A 16,693-nucleotide genomic window follows, 5' to 3' on the forward strand; every position below is an offset into this window, starting at 1 on the left:
TTGCAAGCCTCTCCTCAATGGAATACTAATGGACTGGCCCTTGAACTTCTTAGCGCTGAGTTTTTCAAATGTTGCATCTCAAATGGCAACCTTTTCCCTATTTATTCCCTATGAGTCCTGGTCAAAAGTAATGCACTACATAGTGAACAGGGTGCCATTTGGGAATATCCGAGTTCGCTTGCTATTTAATACAAGATGAAGTCAAGCGTTTTGCAGAGGTCGCAAGTGAGATATTTATTGTTAATCGACCCAAAACAAGTATCTTCTTTCCCGTTCACATGCCACATTTGCTCTTACTTTAATCCCCAAGTCAGTGGTTCCCAAACTGTGAGTCGGGACCAACTTGTGGGTCATGGCATGGGTCCAGGTGAGATGACATTCTTTGTGCATTGTTCCAAATAATTTCATTATTATACAGTCAATTCTCCTAAAATTGATCACAAGAACCCATACTAAAATCTACATTCGGTTTCTAGGACAATTTTTTTGTTTTTTTACCAAACCATTCGTCCCTTTGATTTTCCTCTGTTAAAAATGGTGTGATGAACATTTCACTTTCACATTCCAAAGGGGCAGAGTCTGCTGACAGGTCGCCTATAGTGACAGGTGTTGTGTTGTTTCACCCGGCCTTGACCTTTTCACAGTCTTATTAAGCTGAAATTTGTACTTTTGTTATCTCCTCTGTTGGCGCTGGGAGTATTGTACAGTGGCACCATCTTGTGAATCTAACTTCAACAACTCTATACTAAAAATAGGTGAGGAATAAGGGAGACATTTTGTCTGAACACTAGAACCAGTCTGTCAAGTCCAAGAACTCTCAAAGGATTCTTCATTATATAAAATATTCAATATTTAAACATCTGTTGTGTCTTTTTGCCAAAAGGGTGTTTGTGGCATGTATGCAGTGGTGTAAAGTACTTAGGTAAACAAACTTTAAAGTACTACTTAAGTAGTTTTTTGGGTTATCTGTACTTTACTATTTCTATTTACTTTACTACATTTACATCACTACATTCCCAAAGAAAAGTATGTACTTTCTACTCCAAGCATTTTCCCTGACACTGTCACGCCCTGGCCTTATTATTCTTCGTTTTCTTTATTATTTTAGTTAGGTCAGGGTGTGACATGGGGAATGTTTATGTTTTGTTGGTTTTGGGTGTTTATTTGGTAAAGGGGTTATGGGGTGTAGTAGATGGTTTTGTGTTGAGTGTATATGTCTAGCGTTGTCTATGTTGGTTAGTTATCTAGGAGAGTCTATGGTTACCTGAATGAGTTCCCAATTAGAGACAGCTGATTTCGGTTGTCTCTGATTGGGAGCCTTATTTAGGGTAGCCATAGGCTCTCATTGATTGTGGGTAATTGTCTATGTAAGAACGTTTGTAGCCTGTTATGTTTGTGCACAACGTTTGTAGCTTCACGGTCGTTTTGTTGTTTTGTTAAAGTGTTTTGTTCGTGTTCATCTTCGTGTTGTTATAATAAAAGAAGATGGCTTATTTTCCAAGTGCTGCATTTTGGTCCGTTAATCCGCCACACGATCGTGACAGACACCCCAAATTACTTGTTACATTTTGAATTCTTAGCAGGACAGGAAAATAGTCTACTTCACACACTTATCAAGAACAAGAACATCCTTATCAAGAACAAGAACATCCCTTGTCATCACTACTGCCTCTGATCTGTCGGACTCACTAAACACATGGTTTGTTCGTAAATTATGTCTGAGTATTGGAGTGTGCCACAGGCTGTCTGTAAATAAAGAAAACTTGAAAATGCAGCCGTCTCCTTTGCTTAATATAAGGAATTTGAAATGATTTATACTTGTACTTTTACTTTTGATACTTAAGTATATTTAAAACCAAAGACTTTTAGACTTTTACTCAAGTAGTATTTTACTGGGGGACTTTCACTTTTACTTGAGTCATTTTCTATTAATGTATCTTTACTTTTACGCAAGTATGACAATTGGGTACTTTTTCCACCACTGGCAGTGGTGTAAAGTACTTAAGTAAAAATACTTTAAAGTACAACTTAAGTATGACAATGACAAGTATGACAAATGTTTTTTGGGGTGTCTGTACTTAACTTTACTATTTATATTTTTAACAACTTTGCTTTTACTTCACTACATTCCTAAAGAAAATAATGTACTTTCTACTTTCTAATGTACTTCCATTTTCTCGGACACCCAAAAGTACTCGCTACATTTTCACCGGAAAATGGTCCAATTCAAACACTTATCAAGAGAACATCCCTGGTGATCCCCTGCCTCTGATCTGATGGATTCACTAAACACAAATACTTTGTTTGTAAATTCATGTCAGTGTTGTAGTGTGCCCCTGGCTATCCGTAAATAAATGTAAAAAACTATAAATTATGCTGTCTGGTATGCATAATATAAGGATTTAAAATGATAAATACATTTACTTTTACTTTTGATACTTAAGTACATTTTAGCATTTAAAACCAAATACTCTTAGACTTTTACTCAAGTAGTATTTGATAATATATTTTCAAGTATGACTTTTTTGTACTTTTTCCCACACTGGAAGATATGAATAATGGAACACCCAATACTATACATGGTAGGGATTGTAATAAAAAAAATATATAGGAAAATAACAATTCATAAAGAAATAAACTACACCGACACTATACCATTCAAGATAGGGAATGTTGTAAAAAAAAATGTATTCGACTTTCTATTTATAGTATTTTATAAATAGATAAGACAGCATTAGAAGAAAGGATAATTAGCAAAATAATGCATCTTCAAATATAAGGAACTGGAACGCAAAGTACTCAGAATCAACATGGTAGAGATAAAAACACAGCAAATAGAGGACATAGAAGGCACAGTGTGTCGGGATGTGTGGGTGTATTGTCATGAAAGCTGAGGTGTGTGTTTTTGTGTTCTGAAAAGTGTGGAGTTAAGTGAGTGAAAAGGGAAAATGGTTGCAAATCCCAGAGCCCATGTGTGTTTGCGAGCATGGGTTATGAGAGAGAGCTTTCCATTTTGTGCAGATATGTGATATACATTTTGAAATAAATTATAGATACAGTTAATTTATTTATTGTCCTATCATGATGAGACGGTCCCCAACCCTATCCCCTGGACACCTACCTGAGAGACCTATACACTAAGGAGAAGTCCTTATCTGTTTTATAGGCCTACTGTGAGAAGCCTATACACAGCCAAGACAGGAAGATAAATGCGGTCAGAGACCCACTAAAGCAGCACCGGCCCCTCAAGAGTCTGAGCCTGTCTGACAGGGTTGGTTCTACAAAGCCAGAGCCCCCTGATGGGAGAGCATAATATACAAGGAATTTCTCAAAGCTGCTAATGAGAACCTTGACGACCTTGTACCGAGCCGGGGGGGATTCCGGTGGGGTGCCCCCACCCAGGTAGTGGCAGAGCTGGCAACATTAGCTGCAGTAACCAATCGGGAAGGGGTCACACTCGGACATTCAGAGAAAGGGCATATTATTGTGGCCCTGGTGGCACAAGATAATCAAAGGTCTGACTGCACAGAGATGCTTGGGAAAATGGTTACAACGGGGGACCAGCGTGTGGGTGTTTCAGGGGAAAGGGGAAGGATCTGATCTCCATCAGCTAGGACTTGGATGCCTTTTCAAACAGCTGTAACTGTATATGCATTCGCACATCAAGTCCTTTCTTGAGTTGGGCTCGGGGATGGAACAACTGTTGAACATCTGAGCTTGTAGTTGTTTGTGGGGGAAAGGGGTTGAGTGTGTATGAGTGTGTGTGTGTGTGTGTGTGTGTGTGTGTGTGTGTGTGTGTGTGTGTGTGTGTGTGTGTGTGTGTGTGTGTGTGTGTGTGTGTGTGTGTGTGTGTGTGTGTGTGTGTGTGTGTGTGTGTGTGTATCCCACATATGCTATAGGGTAATGATGTTAGGGACAATATAGGATGAATCACAATAATTATTTGCTAAAATAATAATTGCTTGCCAAAAATGTAATCTTTGTAATAGCGATACTGGTTATACTGTAGGTAACAACCCTTCGAATGAACTGCCTACATTATTACGCATTGTGGAAATTAAGATACACACATTTTGTTATATGTTTTGATAACTATATATATATAATACAAATTGAGGTGGCGGCATTGGAAATGCTTTGGTGGTTGATCTGCTTCTGTTCTGTAGGTGGCACTGTGTGTTCTTTTCCAAGGATGGGTCCTGGTCTTTCGGGGGGCCCTGGGATGCAGTTGGACAGGGGTGGTCTGCCGGTCACTGGGATGGCAACCCAAATTGGGATGGGGGGGGGGGGGGGGGGGGGGGGGGGGGGGGGGGGTACTTAGTAGCAATGCAAATATCATGGTACAGCTGTATGGACACTCAATTACCATGACACTTTTTAATGGTAAGTTTACAAACATATTTTATGATAAATAGAACTGTGTGGCCTCCACTGTGTGACCACTGTGGGGACCTTCAATGCTGCAGAAATGTGTTGGTACCCTTCCCCAGATCTGTGCCTCGACACAATCCTGTCTCGGAGCTCTACGGACAATTCCTTTGACCTTATGGCTTATTTTGTCCTCTGACATGCACTGTCAACTGTGGGACCTTATATAGACAGGTGTATGCCTTGCCAAATCATGTCCAATCAATTGAATTTACCACAGGTGTACACCAATCAAGTTGTAGAAACATCTCAATTTAGAGTCTCATAGCAAAGGGTCTGATTCTTTTTTTTAAAATATATAAAATATATACTGTATATATACTTTCACAAAATGTTTTTTTTTAAGTTTTTCACTTTGTCATTATGGGGTATTGTGTGTAAATTGATGAGGGGGAAAATTGATTTAATTCATTTTAGAATAAGGTTGTATCACACAAAATGTGACCGACCGGCTCGATTCGGTTTTATGGAGCAAAATTTGAAATGGTGTTTTTTACATTAGAGCCAGACAATCGTATACCATACACTACAGTTGAGGAACAATGGGAAATTAATTCTGCTTTGAAAGTTGATAAACTTGTAACCTCACTTTTGAGAAAATACCCCATTAATATTTTGGTACCTAATGGAGAGCTTTTCTTTGTCTACACCCATTTAGCATCGTTCACACCCTCTTAAGTTTTAGCCCCACCCATCTCTTTAAGGAATAACGTGAGACCATGTACTAAACAACCAAAGATTTCTAGATTAAAGGCTGGTTTATACTACGGGTGTGTTCATAAATTTAATCTGGAGTGCCAGATTGTGCTCTGGGCGTTCGTAAACCCAGAGCATTTCGCTCTCGGAGCTTCAGAACGCACATTGGACGCTCTGGACGAAAGTAGGGTTGATCCGAGCGTTCTGATCAAACAACAGCAATCAAGCACCCAAGCTAACTGGCTAACGTTGGCTAGCTTGCTAGCTACTTCCAGACACAAATGAGAGAACAGCTCACTCTGACCATTTTACTTGCCCTAGCAGAGCTGGTTAGGCTGTTATGTTATCCAGAGCGTTGGTGACTGCAACTGTGCTGCTGACAACAATTTAATTATGCTTTTTTGCCAACGTTTATTGACACTGGCTATATTCAACCGGAGCGTTCATAAATTTGGAAGTTATTCTGTGCTCTGGCACACTCGGACGAGAGTGCTCTGAAATCGCAGTAAATAGCCAGAACAAATTTACCAGCTAGATCTATCGACAGTTGTTGCAGTGACATCATAAACATTCTATTGAAATAGTTACGTGCCGAGTGGAGTCTTGTTTAGCTAGCTAAATAATGAACCATAATTCCAACTCATAATGTTACTACCCTGCATGAATCTGCAGGTAGCTAACCAACCAGGTTCAATGTTAGCTAGCTAACATTAGGCTGTAACTAGCAATGCAAATGACTCTGAGATACAAATAATATTACTACACAGATCATACACGTAACATTAGCTAGCTAGCCAGCCAGCTAACGTTAACTAGCTAGCTAACAGCACACTTTAACATGAAATTAAAACAACTTCCTGACAACATTTGAAATGGGTAATGTCCGAAAATGTAGCTAGCTAGAGTCTCTTACCCATATACATGGATGGACGCTTCTCCCTCTCTGTCACGGATGCCATGGTTGCCCTTAGTTTGAAGATGTAATCCGGAGACAGGTGTTTTACAACAGCTTTCTCTGTGTTCTCTTTCGACTCCGTCTGCATATTTGCATTCAAACGCCAGAATCTCCTTAGCTATCATAATCTAATTCCACTGATTTCCAAACTCAGTCCTCCAGAAAGTGGAGAAAGTACAAAGAGCCACAAGAAGAAAACAAGGTAGCTTATGATGCCCCAATCTGCCGGGGAGGAGTGGAAACAACCATGAATGACTAAGCAGGTTTTTTTCACCTATGGGTGATTCGTTGACCAGCACCATTATTGCAATTCTTAAATCAATAATAAAAATTAATTGTTTGAAGAAATTACAAAGTCTCTCTCACTTGATTAGAATTTCACACAACATTCACAGCGACAAGGATGGGATCCTTATCTTTGTCTACTGACCACTCCAGAGGACCAGGGTCATCCGTGCATGGAAATCACTCTAGGTGTGATTCAAGGCAACCAGCACTTCACTAAGGGAGCAGAAAGGGACCTGCCCAGGAACCTCCAGAGGGGGCTGGCGGAGTCGTGACCGTACTGCCCTAAAGTAAAAGACGGAGTCGTGACCGTACTGCCCTAAAGTAAAAGACGGAGTCGTGACAGTACTGCCCTAAAGTAAAAGACGGAGTCGTGACAGTACTGCCCTAAAGTAAAAGACGGAGTCGTGACAGTACTGCCCTAAAGTAAAAGACGGAGTCGTGACAGTACTGCCCTAAAGTAAAAGACGGAGTCGTGACAGTACTGCCCTAAAGTAAAAGACGGAGTCGTGACCGTACTGCCCTAAAGTAAAAGACGGAGTCGTGACCGTACTGCCCTAAAGTAAAAGACGGAGTCGTGACCGTACTGCCCCAAAGTAAAAGACGGAGTCGTGACCGTACTGCCCCAAAGTAAAAGACGGAGTCGTGACAGTACTGCCATTCTTAAGATGATAAGATTTTTAAGCAATCGTCATAATAGAAAGGAAGTTCTGGTCCTAAGAGGAGAAAACATGGAGTTGTGAGCATACCGCTGTTGAAAGGAGAGGTGTGAAATGCATTATAATGCTCTGGGTTAGTATAGTAAGATGCAAATGTGCAAATTATGTAATTCCAGGAGCTAGTCCTGAGGTAGAAACACGTATAAGTAAGAAAATATTCCTGCATGTTATGAAAATATATTGATGAAGTATGTTAAGGAACAGTACTGTGTGAATGTGATATGAGAGTTGTGTGAGGGTGGAAATAAGTGTTAAGCTGGAGTTTGGGTAATAAGAGATTGAAATTTGGATAACATGTTTTGATTTATAACGTTATATGGGGATGGGACATTTGGAGTAGAGGTATGAATAGTTGAATGGGACATTTGGAGTAGAGGTATGAATAGTTGAATGAGACATTTGGAGTAGAGGTATGAATAGTTGAATGGGACATTTGGAGTAGAGGTATGAATAGTTGAATGGGACATTTGGAGCAGAGGTATGAATAGTTGAATGGGACATTTGGAGCAGAGGTATGAATAGTTGAATGGGACATTTGGAGTAGAGGTATGAATAGTTGAATGGGACATTTGGAGTAGAGGTATGAATAGTTGAATGGGACATTTGGAGTAGAGGTATGAATAGTTGAATGGGACATTTGGAGTAGAGGTATGAATAGTTGAATGGGACATTTGGAGTAGAGGTATGAATAGTTGAATGAGACATTTGGAGTAGAGGTATGAATAGTTGAATGGGACATTTGGAGTAGAGGTATGAATAGTTGAATGGGACATTTGGAGTAGAGGTATGAATAGTTGAATGAGACATTTGGAGTAGAGGTATGAATAGTTGAATGGGACATTTGGAGTAGAGGTATGAATAGTTGAATGGGACATTTGGAGCAGAGGTATGAATAGTTGAATGGGACATTTGGAGCAGAGGTATGAATAGTTGAATGGGACATTTGGAGTAGAGGTATGAATAGTTGAATGGGACATTTGGAGTAGAGGTATGAATAGTTGAATGGGACATTTGGAGCAGAGGAATGAATAGTTGAATGGGACATTTGGAGCAGAGGTATGAATAGTTGAATGAGACATTTGGAGAAGAGGTATGAATAGTTGAATGGACATTTGGAGCAGAGGTATGAATAGTTGAATGAGAGATGTTCTTTGACTATTTCTAATTATTATTATTAAATGTTATAGTTTGGGTAACACCAGTGAATTTATGAAAGAAGGTTATGTCATTTAAAATTATAATCTGTTTCCATTACGAGGAACAGTTTCAAGTATTTAAAGTAGATTGAGGTAAATGTTTTAAATGTATTGAATATTAAGATAAGACAGAACCAACTTTTTGAAGGTCCTAATAGATTTGTTAAACAACAGGTTGTATATTTTGACGAAATCAATGCAACAGGTTAAGATGATAAGTTTGGTGTCAGGGTTCTGGGGGTTGTTTACTTCAGAAGGTGTTCTGCTCAATGGGACACTATCATCTGATGTGTTTTAGGTCGACACTACGGTTCGTAAGCACTCACACACAACACACCTGTTATGAATATGTGTTAGTGGTGTTAATACCGTGTTTGATTTATTGTGTGGGGTCTTTTCATTTGGTTTTAGTGGGTTTTCACAGGTTAGAGAGGATGTACCTTAAGGGGTACACAAACCACTTTTTTTTAAACTTTTTTTTCTGAGTTTTAATTAAACACGTGCATTATTTTGATAAGAAATGTACTGGGGAAAAAACATTGTAAACCTGGTATACAAAATGTATGAAATGTTTGAAGTGTTTTAAAATAATTAGTCTGAGGTACAGGGAAAGGAAAAGGAAAGGGGTTGAATGACCTCTGTCCTGACTTTCTAGTGTGGTTTGATCACCCTCACTGGAAAGGCGAGAGACATTGGGGGATGATTTGTTATTGGTGATTAGTGTTTGGGGCTGGGTTTCTGTACAGCACTTTGAGATATCAGCTGATATCTCAAGGGCTATATATATAAATTTGATGTGATTTGATTTGATGATTTGAAGGTCATATGCAATACTGATTTAAAGGTCATATGTAAGGGTATTAACTCTAACTCGATTTGTTATTTTTTATTATTTTTATTTAAGGCTTTTTGGTTAAATATGCAGATTGATACCTGCCTGTAAAAATAAGCAGTGTATCAAAGGATATACAGTATGCAGAAGTGTGTGACTGTTTGTTTTGTTTGTTCTGTTTCTGTCTTGCTTTAATATGAATCTCACCAGATTGGGTCTGCTGGATGGTCGAAATTTCTCCCTAAGAATTAGCCGTCTAATTAGCCTGTAACTCTGCAGTGAGGACGTCGATATGATGGGGGAGTATATGTAGCTATTCTACTTGACATGTGTCTTAGAAATTTGTATTAAAAATATTGGTAGAAGTAATAACTTGTCATACGGTAAATCATTTGTCTGGATTTCTTGACTCAGAAATGCCCTAAACTAAACTGTTTTTCTGATCTGTCCTCTCTCGAGGTTATGGCGAAGGTGACCTCAGATGGTATCTGTTAACCACAGATGGCCGTCATTGTAAATAAGAATATGTTCTTAACTGACTTGCCTAGTTAAATAAAGGTTAAATAAAAAAATAGATGCATGAAAGGGACAATTTGACCCAGAACAGTGTGAACCTAAACCCCCTCTAACCGGCTGAAGTAATGAGGAGAAACGGAGTTCAGTATGGTCCTTCACCACTTCTACCGTGAGACCTGAGTCCGAGCCAACAACCTGTACAGTACACAGTATCCAGCCGATGCTATCAACTGCCTGTGCTCTCATGCCTTTTCTCTCAGGAGTGCGACAGGAGTCCACGTGGAGTGAGCATCAAGAGAAATCCGTTCCAAACTTCTCTCATGTTGCTGGTATACTGGTTGGCAAATGGACAAGACATAATGGACTGTAAAGGACAGTGTGAAAGACATTATCAAGGGCCATCCACTTTTGAACATGTGTGCCATTGGGAAGACTAACTTTAAAGCTATCTGAAGAAGAAAATGAAGAGACTCCAGAAGACTGGGTGACGGGGATGGAAAGGGGTTGGTCAACTGTGCCTATATTGGGGTATTAAGTTGATTGTAGAGGTCTACACACTGCGAAATGTATAGTAATTTAGACTAAGAATGTATTGAGATACTGATCTGTAATTATCACCGTGATGAGAAAGTTAATGCTAGAATTCTGGATAATTACACTGTACGTTAATGTAAATGTACATTCTGCTCTAGCCGATGTGTGCTAAGTTGAGGGTTTTAAAACTTTGAGTCATCACTGAGCAATATCATTCTAAATTCGGTTGGATAATTGGGTTTTAATTATGATTTGGAAACTGAATGATTTCCCTGACCTATTCCCTATTCCTGACAACATCTCTGATGATGAGGACCCCTAACCTGAGCATGAGGGCCCAAATGTAGAGCTCATGTTCCACACTGTGTGTACAAAGTGCCCAAAGAGGGGTCTTTGTCACTGGTGTAGGAAGGGTTCTAAACAAAATTGACATTTCCATCACACTGACCCCACCACTGTGCTAGTTGTCAGTGGGATGATTGTCCCATTTGCTGTAATGAAGCTTGTGTGTGATGTTAATTTTATGTTTTTTTTATTATTTTCCATACTCAATGTTTTGATAAATAAGGTATTAAACTCAGCAACTCAAATGAAGGTTGTTAACCATGGAGGAAATGTCAGGCACCAGAAATATGTATTTTGTTTGTTTAAATGTATGCTTAACAATAATTATGTAATAAAGATAAATTGTTTGAAGAAATGACAAAGTCTAACTCTCACTTGATTAGAGGAAGTACTTGAAGCATATGTTTTTGTTTCAGTCTCCTCCATCTCCACTAACCATTAATAATGTCAAATTAACAGCTGTACAGAAAGACTCATGTGAATGCCAAATTACAGAGGAAGAACTTCTTGATGCAATTAAAGCCTTTAAGTCTGGGAAAAGTCCAGGGTTGAATGGCATACCAATGGAGGTATAGCAAACCTTTTTGATATACTCAGAGGACCGTCATTAGCATGTTTTAACCACTCCTATATAAATGGTAGATTATCAGATACTCAAACAGAAGGTCTTATTTCATAATTACTGAAACAGGATCCTATCAAAGCACAAGGCGAGACCCAAATGCAGACACAGGAGGCAGATGGTTGGAGTCTTACAATGTTTTTTTAATCCAAAGGGATAGGCAAGAGAATGGTCGTGGACAGGCAAAAAGGTCAAAACCAGATCGGAGTCCAGGAGGTACAGAGTGGCAGACAGGCTCATGGTCAGGTCAAGCAGGCAGGTACAAAGTCCAGAAACAGGAAAGGGTCAAAACCAGGTGGACTAGAAAAAGGAGAATGCAAAAAAATAGGAGAACGGTAAACCCGCTGGTTGACGTGGAAATGTACAAGATGAACTTGCACAGAGAGACAGGATACACAGGGATAAATACACTGGGGAAAACAAGCGACACCTGGAGGGTTGGAGACAATAACGAGGACAGGTGAAACGGATCAGGGTGTGACAGATCCAAGTGGTAAATATAAAGATTGGTCCATTGACAAAATTGGAGGCCACTTACACTTCAGTGTTGTGATGCAAAAATTCTAGCAAAATGCACAGCGTATAGAATGAAAAAAGTATTGTTGGATATTATTCCTCCTAATCAGACATGGACGATACATTGGAGATAATATAAGACAAGTACTGGAATCAATAGAATACTAAATCTGGCTTTTGATAAGGTACGACTGGAATTTATATACAGCATCAGTCAAAGGTTTGGACACACTTACTCATTCCAGGGTTTTTCTTTATTTTTACTATTTTCTATATTGTAGGATAATAGTGAAGACATCAAAACTATGAAATATCACATATGGAATCATGTAGTAACCAAAAAAGTGTTAAACAAATCAAAATATATTTTATATTTGAGATTCTTCAAAGTAGCCACCCTTTGCCTTGATGACAGCTTTGCACACTCTTAGCATTCTCTCAACCAGCTTCATGAGGTAGTCACCTGGAATGAATTTCAATTAACAGATGTGCCTTTTAAAAAGTTAATTTGTGGAATTTCTTACGTTCTTAATGCGTTTCAGCCAATCAGTTGTGTTGTGACAAGGTAGGGGTGGTATACATATCATAGCCCTATTTGGTGAAAGACCAAGTCCATATTATGGCAATAACAGTTCAAATAAGCAAAGAGAAACAACAGTCCATCATAACTTTAAGACATGAAGGTCAGTCAATATGGAACATTTCAAGAACTTTGAAAGTTTCTTCAAGTGCCATTAAGCGCGATGATGAAACTGGCTATCATGAGGACCACCACAGGAAAGGAAGGCCCAGAGTTACCTCTGCTGCAGAGGATAAGTTCATTCGAGTTACCAGCCTCAAAAATCGGTAACTGCACCTCAGATTGCAGAACAAATAAATGCTTCACAGAGTTCAAGTAATAGACACATCTCAACGTCAACTGTTCAGAGGAGACTGCGTGAATCAGGCCTTCATGGTCAAACATCTGCAAAGAAACCACTTCGAAAGGACACCAATAAGAAGAAGAGACTTGTTTGGGCCACAAGCAATGGACATTAGACCGGTGGAAATCTGTCCTTTGCTTTGATGAGTCCAAATTTTTGATTTTTGGTTCCAACCGCTGTGTCTTTGTAAGACGCAGAGTAGGTGAACGGACAATCTCCGCATGTGTGGTTCCCACCGTGAAGCATGGAGGAGGAGGTGTGATGGTGTGGGGGTGCTTTGCTGGTGACACTGTCTGTGATTTATTTAGAATTCAAGGCACACTTAACCAGCATGGCTACCACAGCATTTTGCAGCGATATGGAGTGCTGCATAAGATAACCTGGCCTCCACAATCACCCGACCTCAACCCAATTGAGATGGTTTGGGATTAGTTAGACCGCAGAGTGAAGATAAAGCAGCCGACAAGTGCTCAGCATATGTGGGAAGTCCTTCAAGACTGTTGGAAAAGCATTCCTCATGAAGCTGAGAGAATGCCAAGAGTGTGCAAAGCAGTCATTAAGGCAAAGGGTGGCAACTTTGAAGAATCTCAAATATAAAATATATTTTGATTTGTTTAACACTTTTTTGGTTTCTACATGATTCCATATGTGTCATTTCATAGACGTGATGTCTTTACTACATTCTACAATATAGAAAATAGTCAAAATAAAAATAAAAACTTGAATTAGTAGGTGTGTACAAACTTTTGACCTTACTATAAAATGGGTTAAAGTTATGTATAGTAACCCTAGGTGTAAAATAGTAAATAATGGCTTCCTCTCAGAAAGTATTAAACTGTCAAGAGGAGTTAAACAAGGTTGTTCACTATCGGCATATCTATTTATTATGGCCATCGAAATGTTAGCTATTTAAAAAATCACCCTGATTAACTATTTAGTCATATCCCAGTTTACCTATTTGCTTATAGTCTTGCCTACACCTAGTGACCTGTTTTTTAAATGATATGGGCAAAAAATATTACATTTGATTTGGAACGGCAAGCCAGACAATATTAAACAGGCCTTTTAATATAATGAGTAGGAAATCGGATGGGCAGAAATGCTTAAATATTAACGCATTAGACCTCTCACTAAAGCGTCAGTCATACAAAAAGTAATACTTAAATTCGAACTGGTTCTCTAGCAGATTAGTAAGAATGTCTCACTCCATATTCAAGAATTGCCTTTTTCCCTTTATTCAGATTATAACCACTCACTTTCGGTCATTTGAAAATGAAATAATCTCCAAAATATCTCTGTTTTAAAAAAAAGAAAGTTGGTTGCAATTTCAGTTTAATCCACCAGAAAAGACAGAAGAACGTATACAACAAATAGTGGTTAACTCAAACATAGTAATTGATTAAAAAAACATTATAAAAAAAAATATTTTAAAAAGGTATAATCATTGTAAATGATATCATAAATGAGACTGGTGGAGCTGTCACACATGCAGCTAACAAAAATATATGGAAATGTTTGCTCTACCCAAAATTACAACCAATGAATTGCAATATTACCACAAAAATGGAAAAGGAAAGTGGAAGTGGGAAAAAGTAAGGAACTTGTCTGTCGGCCTTGCATTAAAGAGCAAATTTGGTTAAAGAAAATTGTGATAAATAAAAAAAAGTATACCAGTTGCATTTAAGGACCAAAACATTGACAGCTGTGCCATGTAGATTGCAAAATAGTTGGAAAGAGATTTTCGATTGTACTGATTCCATTGCACATAGTTTATGAACTGATAAGCAAAACACCGGATTAAAAATGTAACATTTTTCCACTTAAATAATTATACAAAATTCTTGCAACTAATAGAATGTTATATGGGGGATACAACAATCCCAGCTCTGCAGATTTTGCTGCGAAGAGACCGAATCATGAGATAATTTGTCCATATGTAGATTGTTTTTGGTAGCAGGTACATGAATGGTTGAAGAAGTGCAACATTTACCTGGAGCTAACTCTGCAGATAGCACTACTGGGTGATTTGAATTGTCATAGTTAATCGATCAATAAAATAATACTTTAAGCAAAAAAAACGTATCTTTAATTTACAATCTCTAGAAACTATGAGAATAGAAAGGTTCAGAACTTTTGTGAAACATCACAGCGCAGTTGGAAAATATATGGCAAATTGAAATAAAAAATGGATTGTGTTAAGAGATAGATGGGAGGGGTTGAGCTGAAGGGTGGGATTAAAAACAACATTGTAATATACCGTAAATATGTCCGTAAAATGTACAGTACCAGTCAAAAGTTTGGACACACCTACTCATTCAAGGGTTTTTCTTAATTTTTTACTATTTTCTTTGTTGTAGAATAATAGTGAAGACATCAACACTATGAAATAACACATATGGAATCATGTAGTAACCAAAAAAGTGTTAAACAAATCAAAATATATTTTATATTTGATATTATTCAAAGTAGCCACCCTTTGCCTTGATGACAGCTTTGCACACTCTCGGCATTCTCTCAACCAGCCAACAAGTGCTCAGCATACGTGGGAACTCCTTCAAGACTGTTGGACAAGCATTCCAGGTGAAGCTGGTTAAGAGAATGCCAAGACTGTGCAAGCTGTCATAAAGGCAAAGGGTGACTACTTAAAAGAATCTAAGAAATGTAATAAAAATAAAAGATAACACTTTTTTGGTTACTACATGATTCCATATGTGTTATTTCATAGTTTGGATGTCTTCACTATTATCCTACAATATAGAAAATAGTAAAAAATAAAGAAAAACCCTGGAATGAGTAGGTGTGTCCAAACCTTTGACTGATACTGTATATAAATTCCAGTCGTACTTTATCAAAAGCCTTTTCAAAGTCAGCTATGAATACCAGGCCATGTTTCCCAGATTTAGTATTCTATTGTTTCCAGTACTTGTCTTATATTATCTCCAATGTATCGTCCATACTACAATGTAGAAAATAGTCAAATAAAGAAAAACCCTTGAATGTGTAGGTGTGTGTGTGTGTGTGAACTTTTGACTGGTACTGTATATACATGTATGTTCAGAACTTTTGTGAAACAGCACAGTTAAAAATATATGGCCAAAAAAATTATCAAACTGGATGGTCTTCAGAGATAGTTGAGAGGTTGATGGTAGCTGAAAGATGAGATTAAAAACAAACAAAAGATAACTAATGTAAAATATACTGTGTCAGTAAAATGTATATAGTATGTATAAGCTGAAAGTAGAAACCTAAGTGCTGTTGTCTATAAGTTTACTCCAATTAGGGGATGGGTGGTAGGGTTAGGGGAAAATAATAAAGGAAAATATATGTAAAAGAATATATGTATGTATATTTATATGTATATTTACCCCAAAAATATATGGGGGATTGGAAATGATGCAGACAATTACATTGATGGAAGCAACAATCTATCTACAGTATTAAAGCTGATCTACCCCCCAATTCTTTAAAAAAAAACTTGGGGGGCCAAGAAATCACTGCGGGCCGTTTTGGCGCCCGTTGCTGACCCCCTGGAGCATTTCTATTCATTGGCAAACATATGTGATGCAGACACCAGCCACTAGAGGGAGGCACAGCACCTGTGTGTGATTATGGAATTACATAAAACACATCACAACGTCACACACGCTGAGTGTGTGTCCCAATAATCTCTCCTTCCTCCTGAAGTGTGCACTCGTTCATTACTCCCCATTGATATTTTGGATCGGTGGAGTCATGTGCTAGTGGGAGTTAGTTTCCATCATATTTCTTATATCAGTCATTTTCTTTCAAATCAGTGAAGGTGTGTAAGCAAGTGCACACTATGGGAGAAAAGGGAGATAATTAGGATGCAGCCTGAACCTCTAATGTTGTCTGCTCTTTGGATGACTGCCCACCTTGCTATTCAAGGGTTCTTATGATGCCTGGAAATCTATTTCAGCTCCTGGATCACAAGGCCTTTATCTCTTCCATAAGTACTAAACAGTGGGTAGATCATCTCTCCCTTAGTGAAGACCATGTCAGTAATGGTGTAGACGTGACTCCTGGACACGGCGTTGTAGAAGGAGACCCACCTCTCCTCAATATCCACACACACATCCAACACTTTGAGGTTAGAGGGCCAGGGAAG

The 16,693-nt window shown here is 38.5% G+C and overlaps 1 protein-coding gene across 1 annotated transcript in view; it reads left to right on the plus strand.

The window, feature by feature from the left end:
- Positions 1-16,693, plus strand: part of sh2d4a (SH2 domain containing 4A) — a 102,499-nt gene that overhangs the window by 49,276 nt on the left and 36,530 nt on the right. The gene's annotated exons all lie outside the window — the stretch shown is intronic.

The sequence above is a fragment of the Salvelinus fontinalis genome, chromosome 21 (genome assembly GCF_029448725.1).
Source record: "Salvelinus fontinalis isolate EN_2023a chromosome 21, ASM2944872v1, whole genome shotgun sequence".
Lineage (NCBI taxonomy): Eukaryota > Metazoa > Chordata > Actinopteri > Salmoniformes > Salmonidae > Salvelinus > Salvelinus fontinalis.